An 18062-nucleotide genomic window follows, 5' to 3' on the forward strand; every position below is an offset into this window, starting at 1 on the left:
TGCTGTTGGGACCTATGTAGTAATAACTTGGATGAAACTATAAGTTGTCTGATCAGTAAGTTTGTCGTTGACTCAAATATTGATAGAGCTGTGGATAGCGAGGAATGTTGTGAAAACGTACAGGAAGATATATATCAGTTGGAAACTTGGGTGGTAAAATTTTACATAAAGTTTAATCTAGACAAGTGAGAGGTGTTGCTTTTCATGAGGGCTAGTGCAAGAGAAAAGTATACTGGAGACTTAACAAAACTGATGTGCTGAGAGAGCTTGGTGTCCAGGTCTATAGCTTCCTAAAAGGGGCAACTTGAGAAGATAGACATAGAGCATGCCTGCCTTCACTGGCTTGGGCATTTAGTATAAAAGTTGGGAAATCATATAGTAGCTATATAAAACTTCGGTTTGGTTACATTTGGAGAACTGTGTGCAGTTCTTGTCACCATAATATAAAAAAGATGAAGACTTTAAAGATGGTATAGAAGAGGTTTACCTACATTTTGTGTTAATTGGAGTGTATTGGTTATAATAGGAGGTTTTACAAGCTTGTGTGTTACGTCTGGAGAGATGGTGGCTGAAGGGCTGATAGAAATTTATAAAATTATGAGATGCACAGATAGTTAGTCTTTTACGCCAGGATGGAAATTTTCAATAATAAAGGGCATCGATTTAAGGTGAGCAGGGAAAAATTTAAAGTAGATTTACACAGCATTTTCTTTTAAAACACAGTGAATGGTCGTTGCCTGGAATATACTTCCAGGAGAGATATTATAAATGGACGCAATCACCATGTTTAAGAGGCATTTAATTAGACACGTGAACAGTCTGGAAAGTGAGAAACACAGGTCAGGTGCAGACAGATGTTATTAGTTTAATCTGTACCATGGTCAACACAGAGATTGTGAGCTAAAAGGCCTATTCCAGCACTTTTGCTTTCCATAATCCATGAAGCATGTGGAATGGAAACACCAACACCCTTGAACAGAATATCTTACAAAAATATGTATCTGGCCCTGTCCATTAATTGTAAAGGCCTCCCAACAATAAGAACACATCTGCATGAAACACTGTTGCAGGAAGGCAGCATCCATCATCAAGGACTTCCTTCATCTAGGACATGTTCGCTTTTCGCTGCAGTGATTAGGAAGAAGATATAGGAAGCTCAAGACTCACGCCCATTGGCTTCAAGGACAGTTACTACCCCTCAACTATCAGGCTCTTGAACCAAAGTGGATAAGTTCACTCAACTTCACTTGTCCCAGTGCTGAGTTGTTCCCACAGCCAATAGACTCATTTTCAAGGAGTCATCATCTCGTGTTCTCAATATTTATTGTTTATTTATATATTATTACTATTTTCTTGTTTTTGTATTTGCAGTTTGTTGTCTTCTACACTCTGGCTGAAATCTCAAGTTAGGCAGTTTTTCATTGATTCTGTTATGGTTAGTATTGTATAGATTTATTGACTATGCTCACAAGAAAATTAATCTCAGCATTGTTTATGTTGACATATAAGTACTTACAAAATAAATTTACTTTGAACTTTGAAGTACGTTTGTAGATTTCTCGAGTCCTGCAGCATAGAAAGGGTCCCATCTTTAAGAGGGTAAACTCCTCATAAATCTGACTTGTGTACTTTCCAATTTAATGACCTTCCTTAGAGTCATAGAGAAGTACAGCACAGAAACAGTCCATCTATTCCATACTAAAGCATGTAAGCTGCCTTCTTCCATAGACCTGCACCGGGACCATAGCCCTCCATACTCCTACCATCCATATACCTATCCAAACTTCTCTTCAGCATTGAAATCAAGTTTGCATGCACCACTTAATCTTTTCACCTTTCACCCTTAACCTATGTCTTCTAGCTATAGTCCCACCCAACCTTAGTGGTAAAAGCCTGTTTGCATCTACCTTATCTACACCCCTCCTAATTTTGTATATTTCTATGAAATCTCCTCTCAATGTTCTACGTTCCAAAGAATAAAGTCCTAACCTATTCAATCTTTCCTTATGAGCCATGTCCTCCAGATCCAGCAACATTCTTGTAAATTGTCTCTGTACTCTTTCAACCTTGTTTACATCTTTTCTGTAGGTTGGTGATCAAAACTGCATACATTACTCCAAATCAGTCCTCACCAATGACCTATACAACTTCAACATAAAATCACATCTTCTGTACTCAGTACTTCAATTTATGAAGACCAATCTGCCAAAAGCTTTATTTACGATCCTATCTACCTGCGATACTACTTTCAATGAATTATGGACCTGTATTCACAGATCCGGTTTTATAACATGATGACCATAACTGTACGCAATGTTCCAAATGCGGCCTTCCAACATCCTATCTACTGTTAACATCCTAACTGCTGCTTCTTTGTGCTTCTGATCTGGAAAGAGGTTTCTAAAGGTGTTCTGAAGCAGTTACCCTTAGCGTGCAATTTTTCCCAAGATTTTGATCTGTGTGAAAAAGATTTAAGCTAGTATGTGAACCATGCTCTATTAAATTTGAAAGTCAAATGGCCTGGGTTGGATTAGATATTTTAAATAAATCAGAAACCAGAAACATACAGGAAATATTGATTAGACATTTATTTTAGATTCCCTGCAGTTTTCTGCTTTGTGATTGATGTTATAATTTTTTTCAAAACTTGCCCAGTCTATCCAATTATTTTAGTGCCAATACGATTCACAGGGTGAAGTCAAACTAATTAAAACCATTGAAAGATATTAAAAGTCAAAATTAAGGAAAAAAATATTCTTTGTCAATTCCAGTAAATAGCGCATTTTGTCTCTTTTGCTTTCTAAGTGTTCTACTCTTTGGGTCTTGTCCCATTATGTGATTAAATGCTTTGGTGGAATAAAGATTGTCAACTATATTTTCAAGTTAACGAACAGCTGTGATACGTTTAGGAAATGTTGTGCTTGTGCTCATTGTTTTACCAAAATGGATGCCTGAACTTTGAGGAAGTTGCAAACCATTTGGAGCAGGCTCTGCTACAAATTAGTCCATGGCTAAGCATGGAGGTCAGGCATCACCATGATGATTTATAACTCCTTAGTGTTAAAATACCTCCCAATGACTCAACAGATTTATTGACTGAAATGGTGACACAAACTAATGCTAAAGATTTAGCTCAAAGTTTGGAACATTGAACAGTAGCACAACAAGAACAGGCATTTTGATCTATAATGTTGTGGCCAGCTAATTACTAATTTTAATTAGGTAATAATTCATCAATTAATAATTAGTTAATTAACTAAACTAATCCCTTCTGCTTTTGCAAGGCCTATTTCTCTCCATTCTCTGCACATTCATGTACATATCTAAAAGCCTCTTTCATGTCTCCCAACACATTTGCCTCCTCTGTCACCCCTGGCAGTGCAACGTAGGTATCCACCAGACTTTGCTTAAAAAATATTCCCCACTCATCTCCTTTCACCTTAACTCCTCTCACCTTAAATGCATGCCCTCTTATATTAGACATTTCAAACTCTAATTATGTCTCTTATAATCCTATAAATTTTCATCAGGCCTTCTCTTCATTCTCCAGACTTGGGTATCTTATTTTGTTACACTGTTATATTTTGATTTTACATTCTTATCATGATTTGTAAGCAGGAACATGGACTCAGGCTCTCTGCTAACCTGTTACATGTCCATTAACACTGCTTCACAAACAAGAGAACATCTGCAGATGCTGGAAATCCAAGCAACACACACAAAATGCGGGAGGAATTTAGCACCTCACCACATCTATGGAAAAAGTGCAGTTGGTACTTCAGGCCGAGACTCTTCAGCAGGACCCTCCTGGCCTGCTGAGTTACTCCAGCATTTTGTGTGTGTTGCATGAACATTACTTCTTACCTTTGCACTTCTGCAGTCAACCATTGTGCTTGCCAGTCATTTTGCATTTCTAATAATGTTTTCTGATAAATAAGCAAAAGTCAGTGCAAAACTACAGCAGCAGCCAAAACTTCCATTCCTCTATGCATATGACCATCTAGTTCTAAGCTGCCAACTTTATGTGATGGCCCATTGGGAGCTGCAGCAGTGTTAAACATTCTCAGCTTGCCTTTTTAAACTTGTAGTGAGAGATCAGGTTCAAATCAGGAGCTCACCATGCTTGTCAACATTTTTAAAGTGTATTAGCTCAAAAGATCTAGAGCACCAGCATGTCCTCTGGTATAGCTCCAATGACCCAGTTCAACCCCAACTTTCAGTCCTGTGTGACGTTTCCGCATTCTTCATGAAGATTTCCTCTGGATGCTCCATTTTTATCCAAAATGCAAAAGGCATGAAAGTTTCCAGGTTAACTGGCCACAGTAACTTTTCTCTGGTATATTGGTAAATGTAGAATCTAAGATGGGAAGGAAGAGGGAATAAAATGGAATTAATGTAGGGTTTATGAAATAACTGCCTGAAGATATTGTTCCTTTGCTGAATGTTTCTATGAGTTAGTTCTTCCTGGTTTGAATTTTTAAAAGTGTAAGAAAATGATAAGATAAAAAATTGCTGATATTTTTGATGGAGCACTTTTGATTTGAATATGTTAAACAGCTGACCACAGGTCACCTGCCTTCTATCACATGTACAAATCATTTGACACATCCCTAAGAATATACAGCAAGGAGTTGCTTTCGGTGATTACAGCTGTCATGTTGATTTTGAGTTCTGCTGCTATTTTAAGTAAGATTGAGGAGCTTAGGAGGATAGAAGGGCACCTCATGGCGACTCCTTTGCTTGCATCTTCAGAAACAGCTCTATTTCAATCTTTAATATCTCTATTTTCCCTTTCAGGGTTCTCTCAGGAGTTACACGTTGAACTTCGGTTCTTTGCGGGAATAAGACCCGCTCTCAGGGTTTCACGACTGGCCGTTATTCGACATGCCAAAGGTGCAGCCTAAGAGCTCAGCTCACCTTCGGAGGGCCGTGATCTCGTGGCTCTGGAGATGGGCAGATCGAAGTTTAGTGTCTCGGCAGGAGAACGGTGTGTAGTGGGAGTTGGAAGATGTATGGCTGTGTGCCCAGAAACTTGAAATATTTGGGCACACAGTTTGGAAAAAGCGACACAATGGAGTTTTAACGTTATAAACCAGTGAGTTGTTTGTTATGTCTCCCCCTTTACTGTGAAACGGGGACACCTCTTTCTCCCTTATTAAGGAGAGAGAGAGCCTGTGGTATGTTGAATACCAGGTGAATAAGTAATCTTTGGGGTGCTGCAAGACTGTGTCTTTGATGTTGCTTTGCTTCATGCTTGAGTGCTCGGTGGCGGGTTCTGCTGCTTTTTTTGCTGGTTGGAGGAGGGAAGATTGTTGCCAGCTGCCGCTTATGCACAGGAAGGAGTGGAGCTGTGGGGACTTTGGGGTTCTAACATTTAACTGAAATTAATTCTTTAGAGGCACTCCTCTATTTTTGTGAATGGTTGCAAAGAAAAAGCATTTTCAGGTTGTATATTGTATACATTTCTCAGACGTTAAATATACCTTTGAAACCTTTGACGACTGCAATGTATCTTATTAAATTAATAATCAATGAATAGGTTAAACTGGTGGACAGTGAAGTGTTGTTTGAATATGTTAAGCATTCATGAGCTGTTGCCATCAAAAGTTAATTTTTCTTCATGAACTATTATCTTCTATTAGCCCTGATCCTCATGTATCCTGCTATCAGAAAGCACAAAAGCATCCATATTAAAAGTTTAAGATCACAATTTGTGGAAGGAAAGAAAGATCACATTCTGGATGTTATTACACAAAATTGATTATTACTTTGAAAAAGTCCTAACAATAAAAGGTGGAAACAATTTGTGTCCACAAACGATACTGCTTTTCACAGAACGTATTGCCTTCAAGACAATTTGGAGATTTTGCAGATTTTTTAAAAGAGAACTTAGAACATATCAAACAGATATTTAATCATGGAGCAGACAAGTTGTAACAAAGGAGATCACAAGATTTTGCTAAATTGCTAGATCTGGTGAATCAGTATTTTATGTCTCACATTTAAGTATCGGAACTGCATATTTCTCTTACAGACATATTGCAAACATTTTTCCAGTAATTATTTGACTGCAATCTGTGAGTTTTTAACCAGTCCTGTAAAGCCTATATTTTGTTTTGAACCTGGTTCAAGATCTTTAGTACTGTGTGAATTTATTTAGAAGAAAGGCTAAGCTGATTAAAAGGAACAGTTTCAACAAAAATCTGATTTTTAATGGTTATTAATAAATCGAATGTATTATTTCTATTCCATCGCCTACCTGTCATTAATCTAATATTGCGCTCTAGGCTACTTTTTCTGTATATAGAGCTCTGACTTAGTCAAGCTGTCTTTCAATAGCTTGAGTGCTGGAAAAAAGATCCATGTATATACTGTTGGTAGAGGAGAAAATGAATTGAATAAGGTGTAAGTGGTGAAACAAAAATTGAGGGATTGTTCATTGTGGAGCCCATGTTGTGCTTTAGCAAAGAAGACTGTGACCAATACAGCTGCATATGTAAATTTTACAAGGAGACTATTTGAAAGTTCTTAAGGATTCAGGGATCTCCAGATTATTATACAATTTTTAATTTTTAATGATTACTCCATTCTTAAAGAACAATGGTGCAGCTGCTTTCTCTATTTTTAACAGAGACAATTGAGTTTTCCAGGATTTCGGGAATGTTAACTGAAATATATTTTGAAAATATAAGCAGAAGGAGTTCTCTGCCCCCATGTTCACAACAATCAAGTTTCTTTACCTGGGCAATAACCTAACACCACCTCACGACACAAACTATTCTCTGATTTATAACCTTCTCCTCCCTCACTAAGCTCAGAAAATCCAGCTATGAACAACCTCAAACAACGACGTCAGGATTTTCTGCCCCTGATTAATGCTGGCTACCTCATTCCTGAGTGCTATCTGGCTTCTTGACCAATGTTTTACCATCAGAGCATCCACTGGATCATACTGACTATGATGTGCTAAACTTTCAATGACCACCTTCTAGTTTCAGCTGCCATCAGACCCTTCAACCACTATGTCAGATGAAGGTAGAGAGAAAGGAATACTCTGGGATTTTCTAATTTGGATAGCCAGGCATAACTGTAAATAAACAGGTGACGAGGGGATGCAGATAAGAATATTGACAATACAAAAGGAAATGTAATTCTGAAATATTGCTCCACACTACATTGAAAAATGAAAAACTAAACACATGCTTAGTCAAGACAGATCCATCTGTTTCTGAACTGAAACACATTATTAGATAATTCAGGCTAGAGCTAATCCTCAAGCATGTTGTGAAAAATAATTTGGCCATACTGATGGCCAGTACCTTCCCAATTATGGGACAATCATTGTATTTGTTCTTCTTCAGATGTTATGACACCTTAGACTGTGTAAGTTTAAGATTTAGCTCAATTGATCTGGCATTATAACTTCATGAATCATGGATTGAATTTTGGCAAATACTTGTCACTTTGCAACAATTGGAAATTATTAGATGGTCATAATCCTTCATATGAACAGAAAATTAAATGTTTGTCCTTTTAGAATTCAGCAGTTCATGTTTCTGTGCAATGTATCTCAGACTCTCACATTGTTTCATGGAGACATTCGGGTTCATAGCCTGCCCACAATAACAGCTCAAACTGAAGAAGTGACTCATTCATCTCAATCAAATATATATACTCACACCTGCCTAAATCCCTTCAATAATTCTATGTCATTAATTGTTAGTATTTTCTCTTAATACTTTTAATCAGAAAGGCCTTGGCTGGAGAGACAAGAGACTGAAGATACTGAAACTAGGAGCAATAAACAATCTGCTGGAAGAACTCAACTGGCCTGTCCACATCAATGGGCCCCTTATCTTAGAAAGGATGTGCTGAAACTGGAGAGGGTTCAAAGGAGGTTCATGAAAATGATTCCAGGATTGAATGTCTTGTCATATGAAGAGTGTTTGATGGCTCTGGGCCTGGATTTGATGAAATTCAGAAGAATGAGGCGTGACCTCATTGATACCTATTGAATGGTGAAAGGCCTTGATAGATGGATGTAGAGGGGATGTTTCCTATGGTGGGAGAGTGTAAGACAGTGGACACAGTCTCAGAATAAAGGGTGTTCTTTTAGAACAGAGATTAGGGGGAATTCCTTTAGCCAGAAAGCACTGAATCTATGGAACTCTTTGCCACAAACAGCTGTGGAGAGTGTCTTGATGTATATTTAAGGCAGAGGTTGACAGATTTTTGATTAGTAAGGGCCTGGAGGGATATAGGGAGAAGGTAGGATATTGGGGCAGGGAAGGTAATTGGATCAGCTGGGATGGAATGGCAGAGCAGATTCAATTGGCCAAATGGCCTGGTTCTGCACCTATATCTCATGATCTTATGGAAAAGAGCTGTTGATTCTTCAGGTGGAAAATCTGCTTCAGAACAACAGCTCTTGGAGATAACCGTGGATTCGTGATATATTACAATATTTCCTCAATAAGCAGAAAGCAACATCACTTTATACTGTGGTATTGCCTACCTCAAAACATTATTTTTAAACACTTTGTTACACAACATTAACCAGAGAGTGGTGAATCTGTGGAACTCGTTGCCACAGGCAGCTGTGGAGGCCAAATCATTGGATGTATTTAAGGCTACAGGCAGAGGTTGATAGGTTCATGATTTGTCAGGGCATGAAGTGATACGGGGAGAAGACAGGAGATTAGGGCTGAAAGGAAAAATGGATCAGCCATGATGAAATGGCAGAGAAGACTTGGTAGGCCAAATAGCCTAATTCAGTTCCAATATTTTATGGTCTTATATCTTATAAGGTCAGATTAGATTGTAAAACTTGTTCGATAAAAAAATATTCATGAACAGTTATGGGCCTATTTTGAGAGTGACACTGTCAGTTTCTTTCAAGATGAAACATAGAAAGCCTGAAGATATTTGACAGCAAGTGTGTTCAGCAATGTCAAACCTGTCAGCTTGGCTCCCATACCATTCAGCTGAATGTCCTTAATCAGTTGACATTACACTGACTATTCCTTGGTTGCTTTGTGGCGGCAAGATGTGATTTTTCATTAAGTTGACTGGTACTCTGAGTAATCATTGTATGATTGCAAATGGAATGAAAAGCATCTCTTCCATATGTTGTTTATTAAGTCCTAATAAATTAGAACATTATCACAGAATAAAGGTGATTTTATGTGCTTCAAGCCAATTAAAAAAAAACTTTGACCTTCTGACCTTGGAGAGATACACAGCTGTTTAAACCACCTATGCATGTCAGAACATTGGACTTCAGGCTTAATTGCTGGAGGTAAAATGACAAAGCCTTCGCTATTATTTCATGTAAATTGAATATTGTGAACTGGATTTTCTTCTTGTTTTTGACAATTTACATATGACAGAGGAGAGGTTGATGCAATAGTATTTGTGAGTGGGTGAAGCCTCTGCGGGTCTGGGTCGACCATGCATTTTGCAAGCTAAATGTCTAGGTATGTCAGCCTCATCAATTCAATACTCCTAAGGAATGGAAGAGACTGCCTTAGGGACTCCAGCTCCTGATTTTTCTTTCAGGGTGTATTCCCGAAGATTTTCCCATGAGTGGGTATAGCTGCAAGGCAGCAAAGGTTTGAGATAAGAGTTTTCCTTCTCTGAGATGAGCTGTTGATCATGGCTGATGAGCCCCAACAGCCCGATTTGGCTGTCAGAAACTATTTGAATTGCATGCCACATGCCACTGAGAGCATTTAACAGGTAGTGGGAGCTTGTCCCCAATACCACTTCCAGTTATAACAACCTAAAGGAACTAATAGTATTAGTGTATATTTGCATTGTTACCAATGACATAGCTGGGACTTGCCCCAGCATTACCTATTTTTCATGTGTTAAAATGCATTCATGGGATTATGGTGGGATATTCCAGTTAATTTATTATTGCATTTTAGCTTAGGTTACACAGTTATTCACCTGTGAGCTTGTGGGTCACTATGACTGTAACTGGGGTGTGTATTAACCACTTCCCCCAGACATATGCCCATCACATTGGTGTCTGGAGTGGGATTAGATATTGACGGTGAGATTGAAGAGCTATGACATCAGATGGAATGCCTTAAAATCTGGAGAATAAGTCAAGGGACTAAGCAGTATAGATCCTCTGCACCCCTGGGCCGGTCTCCCGAAGGTAGGATGCCAACCCGGAGGAGAACCTGGGAGCCAAGCATTGTGCCTTCCCAAGGAGCATACTCAGGGTACACAGTGGAGTACATCACCTACCTCCCTTGTAGCCCATGCTGGAAGAAGGGACTATCCTATGGGATTGGCTGGTACCATATTGGCCCTTGGCCACCACCAACCCAGCGAGGCTGAAGGAAGGAAGTGACTTTCAGGGTGCCCTGCCTTTTGCCTCACCAGCCAGTGACTACACTTGAGGGGCTCCAGACACCACCCTGCGCCCAGACAGCAGCATTGACCATCACCACCAGGACCCTTGGACTATGTTGTGGATTCTGGGGATGGCTGATCCCTCAGGTGGGGGCAGTTTGCTGCTCTGGCAGCTTGCAGGACAGCTCACCCAGGCATTCCTGGTGGCCAGCACTACTTATTGTTCTTGTGTTAAAATAAGTTTGTAGGATTATGGTGGGATATTCCAGATAATTTATTGTTCCATTTTAGAGTAGGTTATACCCCTATTCACTTGTGTGTTTGTGGATCGCCCTGGCTGTAATAATCACCTCCCCCATCTGTATGTGACTGAAGGAGTTCTCTCCCCAGGTCTTAGTGCTCAGTCTGTTTTTGTTCTTGTCACAATAAAACTGGCAGTTGAGATAAATGAGCTTCTCTCGTCTGTCATCATGGACCGAATGCTCGCCACAATAGTATTAGTATATGATATCATAGCATTAACTTTAAAAGAGCAATGTTATCTTAGCAAGTCCCAGCTACGTTATTGGTAACAATACTAATGCTGAGACAGTGAGGGCCCAGTTTTGCACTCTTATTACTAAAATGAAATGTCAAATGCATGAACGTGCTCTAGTCAGCAGATTAGGACATGCGGAATCCCTTCTAGTTAGTGCTCTCAATATGTAGATGGAATTAATCTAAGCTCTACAAAGGTTTAATCAATGGTACTACATCATAAATATTGAAATATAGCTGGAAGTTTTACTGAAGGACAAAGCTCATGATAGTTTAATTAATTGCAGCTTCTTGAAGCACTCTGCTGTGGTATGTTGAAGAGACATTAACAGTAATAATTCACCTGCTAGAGTGAAACTGCAGAAGAGATGGAGTTCGTCAGCTAGAAGCTGCCTCCTCCAACTCCAACTAGATGCCGTGTAAGTTCCGCATCATTTTTACAAGAAGAAAAGTTAGATAAACCTGATGTTTGGAACATAAAGCACAAAAAAAATCACAGAAGCCTAAAAATGAAACAACAATAAAGAATGGAACAACAAAAATGCAAAGAAAAACAAAATACAGACAAATCAGTTCTGATAAAGTCTTTCAGTGAAGAGCAAGCCCAAATTTGTTAAGTTAGATCTTGCAAAGTTTCAGCTTTATTCTCAAGGTATTTTCAAAGAACCAATATGGCATAAAAAAAGCATTTTAACTAAAGATATAAACACAATGTAAATTACTATTCAGCTTAACCATTCAGATTTAAAAGAAATTTCTGGATGACATGTAATGCTCAAAACTTCCTGGCCGCTTGCCTTTCCTTCAACAGAATGTACGTACATTCCTCAAAGCTCAGCTCAATGAGGTACCCATCGAATGTCTCTTATATCTGTTTCTACACATACTACATCTTTGGTAGCTCTTTCCTGATACCAACTATTATACCCGTTACATCTCCCAGGAACCTCCTCTCTTAAACCACCACCACCGCTACAGGAACATGATTCATGCAACATACAATTTCTATGCTGTTCATAATTTTATATACCTCTATCATATCACCTCTGTCTCCTTTGCTCCACAGAAAAAAAAGACTGTCTATCTCATCACCACGTACCCTCCAAACCAGACAGCATCCTTGTGAATCTTTACTGCACTCTCTCCAGCTTATTGATATCTTTCCTATAGTGCAATAACCAGAACTACTCACAACATTTTGTACAACTGCAAGACATCACAACTCATTACCTCACCTAATGTCATATGCTCTCTTCATTATCCTGCCTGCAATTGTTTCAATCTTCATGCACTTATTACTCTTCTCACATATTCTGCAATTAATCTTTGGATATAATTTCTAGTTCCCAGTGATTCATTTTTGTAACTTTATTACTACTTCTCATTGTTATACGTTTCTGGTCAGAATATGATCCTGTTAGCACAAAGAGTAAAGAGTGCTATCTTACAGCCATTGAATGAGAGTAGTGGAAATGGCAATTACTTGCATTGCGCAATAGCCTCATTAATTATTCATAAATTGCATTGATTAAGCTGCATTCTCTGTGGCAAAGATTATTGACCACCTGCCTATAAAAATACTGCTGAGGAATTATGTTCAGCTCTTTTGAAGAGTGAACTTTAAAAGGAGAAATCGTGCTATGGAGTTTGTTCTGTTAGAATATTTGTAATTTATTCAGAATTTTTTTAATTCAGGCTCCTCCTAGTCTCCATCCAACTAACAGGAGACACCTGCCACTCATTTGTAACTCATCACCTGCAGTCTTTTTAAATCCGGCTCTCATTTGTGATCCTCGTTTACCCATGGAGCTGGCCAGCCTCTACTAGTTGTGACTAGCCTACAGTCACCTTGTTGAGCTTAGTAACTCTCTCTTGTTTTGTTACTCCTTGTGGCTTCTTGTTTTACAGTTTAAAAATCATTACTTGTCACTTTGCCATGAGTGGACACACACTCAAGTCCCCACCGGCCCTGCTTTAATACTGTGAGCTTTACTGACCGATCTCCTGCTTCAGTCTCCGAAGCCCCCACCTTTCTTGTGGGTTCCAACACTCAATCAGTGTCCACTGGCATGTCTGAAGGGTGACTCTCCAGACCTGTCTTTTATCCCTACTCACGGGGACTCAGCTATCCATCACTCCTGACTGACTGTGTCCATAAAATAAGGCCACTCCTTCAGTCCACTGAGGAATGTTTATGAGCAAAATAGTAGAAGATAAATAACCCGTGCAGAGGTCATAATACAGTAACATCAACAGTCTCTCTCCCCCTCTTATCTGTAGCAAATTTTCTTGCCTGGGCTTTATCTCTGTCTCATGGTCAGCATAGCAACAGTAATAGTTTGTGTTTCTCAGGGGGGAATGGTTAACTCTGTACCCCATTGTCCATCAGTTCTGTTCATCACTCATAACAGAAGAAGTTGATAGTTTCCTTATAGGTCAGGACATCAAAGAATATAGTTAGGTGTATGAGGTTGAGTGCGATCTGGGATCTGCTATGATGGAATGGCAGAGCAGACTTGATGGGCTGAATGGCATAATTCTGCTCCTATGCCTTATGGTCTTATGGTCTTAAGAGATGCTCTACCACTGCCCCCATTCTCTGCCTCTGACCCCTCCAGACTTTTTGTGGTAGAGGTGGACACATCTGCCATGGGTGAAGAGGCCATCCTTTTCCAATGAGGATGGGATGGGAAGACATACCCTTGAGCCTTCTTCTCACACAAGTTCAACTCTACACCGCACCATTATAGAACTGGAGACTTGCCATTAAATGTGGCTTTGAAGGAATGGAGACACTGGCCGATGGTGAAACAGTGAATCCTTCCTCTTCTGGCCTGATTACCAGAACCTCACTTTCATATAGCAAACCCACCAACTCAACCAATGTCAGGCTTGCTGAGCCCTTTTCCAAGCAATTGTACTTCACCTCCTACTGATCTGGTTCCAAGAACACTAAGGCGGACACCCTGTTATGATAGTTTGACCCAGCTGAAACTGAGTTCGACCTTTGGCCCATCATTCCATCCTCTTAGATTCATGCCCTGAACATCTGGGACTTTGAGAATCAGATCCAGCAGGCCCTACAATATAAACTTTCTCCAGCCGACACTCCTGAATCCTGCATGTTCATGCTGGTATCTGTACACTCTTAAGCCCTAGAGTGGGCCTACTCCGCATCTCTCTCCAGCCATCCAGGTGCATAATGGACTCTGGAGTTTCTGTAAAACCAGCTCTGGTGGCCCACCATGAATGCAGATATTTGTCAATACATCACTGCTTACCTCAATGTGCCCAGTCCAACTCCTCCAACCAGTGGCCTTCAAGGCACCTGTTTCCCTACTGGTCCCTCAATGACCTTGGTCCAACATCAAAGTGGATTTCATCAACTTCTGATGGGGCCATAGTGATCATCACAGTACTGGATTGTTCTCCAAGGTGATCCTCTTCATTTCCATCCCCAACTTTTGGTCAGCTGCTGAGATGGAGGACCTGGTTCTCTAGAAGGTAATGTGCTTCTAGTGTTTCCTTAGGACATTGCTTTGGACCAGGGTTCACAATTTGCTCCTGCTTCTGGCGAGCCTCTGTTCCCTTCTCCACTACTCAGTGAGTTTGTCCTCTGGGCATCATGTGCAGGCCAATCAGCAAGTGGAGAAGTTTCTGCAATGCTTTGTTGCCTCAAACTTTTCCACAGGGAAGAAGTATTTTCTGTGGGCCAAACTGTCTGACAATTTACATACTTCCTCTGCCACAGGTATGCTGCCCTTTGAAGAGCTTCATGGCTATCTACCCCCATTGTACCCCACAGAGGAGCAAGTTGGAGAGGTCCTGTCTACCAGGGTCCTGGTTTGAAATAAATGCTCTTGTGCTCCTCAAAAGCATGATCCACAGCAGATAACCAGGTTATCTATGAGGTAGGTGACAATGCAGGAGGTGTGAGGAGCTACTATTTGGCAGTAGTTTCTGGTAAATAGCAGTAGAAATTGCAGAAGCCCACAATGCACAGTAGCTGTATGAAGGTGAGTGGTTGTTTCCATTGAACAGTGGAACACTCTTTCTAAGTTTATAGTTAAGCCTTGGGATGAAAGGTCCTAACCCAGGAAGGAAGTGTCTGGGATGTAGAACAGGCATTTTTCTAACTTGTCTTAGAGTTAGTTTTCAAGGAAACACTGAAGGACTGGATGGACATGACAGATATGGTCTGCAGGTCCTCAGAGAAGATATGAATGTTGTCAAGGAAGACACACATACATTTGTAGCATGTCATCAACTATCTCATTAATGAAGTCTTGGAAAGTGGCTACACTGTTGGAAAGTCTATAAAACATCTTCAAGTATTTGTAGTGGCCAGTGGGTGTTATGAATACCATCTTAGCTGCCAATCACTTCTACTGCTGCCAGACTAACTGCTGTCAACGTCCAGCCAGACAACTCTGGTCTAGGGATCATGTCTGGCTGTCCACCCAACATCTGCCCCTGTGCTCTGACTCCTGAAAGCTCTCTCTTCAGTTCATTGGTACCATCACATCAATCCAGTCACTTAATGCTCCAGCTGCCACTGTTGCTCAAATCACACCTACCTGCCACTGCCTCAAGTCCATTGTTCAAGCCCCAGTCACCACCTCTGAGCCTGCACCTCTGGAACCTAGGGTGGTGGAAGGTGGTCCAGTGTACATGGTTCACCAGTTGAGAAATTCATGTCCTCATGGACATGGTTGACTGGGAAGTGTACATTTATCCATTACTTTTGTTTCATATTCCTCCAAACTTTTTCTACCTACAAACCTGTGCAAGTGTGTTAAGTGTAATTGCACGCATCTCTTCACATCCCCTGACTCCTCATTCCATTGCCCTAAACACCTTTCAATTATTATTCTTTCCCTTTTTATCTTTAACTTGCACCTCTAGTTTAAGACTCCTTTAATCTTGAAAAGGATTGTGACTTTTCTCTATCTATACTCATGATTTTTAAATATCTCTTTAAGGTTACCCCTCAGTTCCCTTCTGTCAAGGGAAAATGGTCAAAGCCAATTCAATTTCTCCTTTAACTTAAGTCCTCAGTCTCAGTAACATCCTTGTGACTAGCTTCTGCACCCCCTCTAGCCATATTTGGAATGCAGTTAATAGAAGCTGGCAAATACAAAACAATATCAAATGCCACAGTACCAATATCACAACTCGCTGACATAATCTGCAGTGGTCTGGAGTGAGGAATGGTATTTGCTTGGACTTCCAATAAGTTTCAATAATCTTGCACAAATTAAAATAGGAATTTGATATTTATTGTAACGAAGTATTCAGTGGTATTCATGTATATGTTACATACTATGACACTTGTATATATAGCTTATCTACATAACTTATACAAAAGTATCTTTCCTATAATGGAAAAAAAGTGTAAGTAAACTTTTGAGTTTACCTGGCATAATTATTAATTTTCATGTTGCTTGTGTTAACTACACTAAGCTACAATCTCAATGATTCATGGTGACAAAAGGTACTTTATTATTTCATGTTTAGCAGTTTATTATGGTTATTAAAGTAATGTGTTCCAGTAACTGATTTCAAAGATAGAGATGATTTGTTAAAAGCCTCAAATGTTTCACACTTCTTTCAAAAAATTATACTTGTAGAGGAAATTGTGAATACATCGCTTACGTACAGAAAATTGCAGCCAGTTAACACTTGAATGTTTTGATTTAACCTTGTTCTATAAAATAATCGGCAATCAACATACTGAATCAATTAATTTCATTTTGAGGAAGTTTCAGTTTGGAAAACGATTGACATTTAATTGAATGTAAAATTGTGCTCTGCGTCAGATCCTTCTGCAGGTCCTATATATAAAGCGTGTGCAACTTCATTAACAGGAGAGGTGATAACCTCCTTTTATGACTGCCATCATGACTTGTCACAGAAAATTCTTGATTTCGTTCTGATTTTTTTAACAACTTCAAAGCCGATTTTTTTGAGTTTTAGTGCAAAACCATAATATTCAAATTCATTACTGTCAGTAAAATTACAGAGTATACTGTGGATGTTTTGTTTCAACAGCCACATGCCTTGATCATATTAACTGCATAGTTATCCAATTTCAACATGTAAAATGGATCCCGCTTGACCAACACCCTGACTTGAAATAAGATTAGAGTCTTGAGGGATTATTGAATTGATATTGTTTATTTTGAAAGAATTAAGGTGCTTCTGCCCAATCTGTAGATTGCATAGAAACAGAAATCTGCAGCAGATTACAGGCCCTTCAGCCTACAATGCTGTGCCAACCATATAAACAACACTAGAAACTGCCTAGAATTTCCTTACAGCACCACCCACTATTTTTTTCCAAAACTCCATGTACCTATCCAAGAGTCTTTCAAAAGACCCTGTTGTATCCGCCTCTACCACCATCACTGACAGTGCATTCCACGCACCCACCACTCTCTGTGTGGAAAAACTTAACTCTTAACATCCCATTTGTACCTATTTCCAAGCTCCTTAAAACAATGCTGCCTAGTGCTAGCCATCTCAGCCTTGGGGGAAAAAGCCTCTGGCTATCCACACAATCAACGCCCCTCATCATCTTACACTGCTATCATGTTACCTCTCATCCTCTGTCGCTCCAAGGAGAAAGGCCAAGCTCACTCAAGCTATTCTCATTAGGCCTGCTCTCTCAAATCCAGGCAATATCCTTGTTAATCTCCTCTGCACTCCCTCTAAAGTATCCACATCCTTCGTGTAGTGAGGTGAACAGAACTGAACAAAGTACTCCAAGTGGGGTCTAATTAAGGTCCTATATAGCTGTAATATTACCTAATAGCTCTTGAGCTCAATCACATGGTTGATGAAGGCCGACCACAATATGCTTTCACTGTCAACCTGAGAAGCAGCTTTGACTATCCTATGGACAATGGACCCCAAGATCTCACTGATCCTCTGCACTGCCAAGAGTCTTATCATTAATATATTTTGCCTTCAAGTTTGACCTACTGAAATGAACCACTTCACACTAATTTGGGTTGAACTGCATCTGCCATTTCTCAGCCCAGCTCTGCATCTTATGTCAGGCTGTAACCTCTGTTAACCTTCCAGACTATCCACAACACCCCAACCTTTGCATCATCAGCAAACTTACTAACCCACCCTTCTACTTCCTCATCCAAGTC

Source organism: Hypanus sabinus, chromosome 1 (assembly GCF_030144855.1).
Source record: "Hypanus sabinus isolate sHypSab1 chromosome 1, sHypSab1.hap1, whole genome shotgun sequence".
NCBI classification, from domain to species: domain Eukaryota; kingdom Metazoa; phylum Chordata; class Chondrichthyes; order Myliobatiformes; family Dasyatidae; genus Hypanus; species Hypanus sabinus.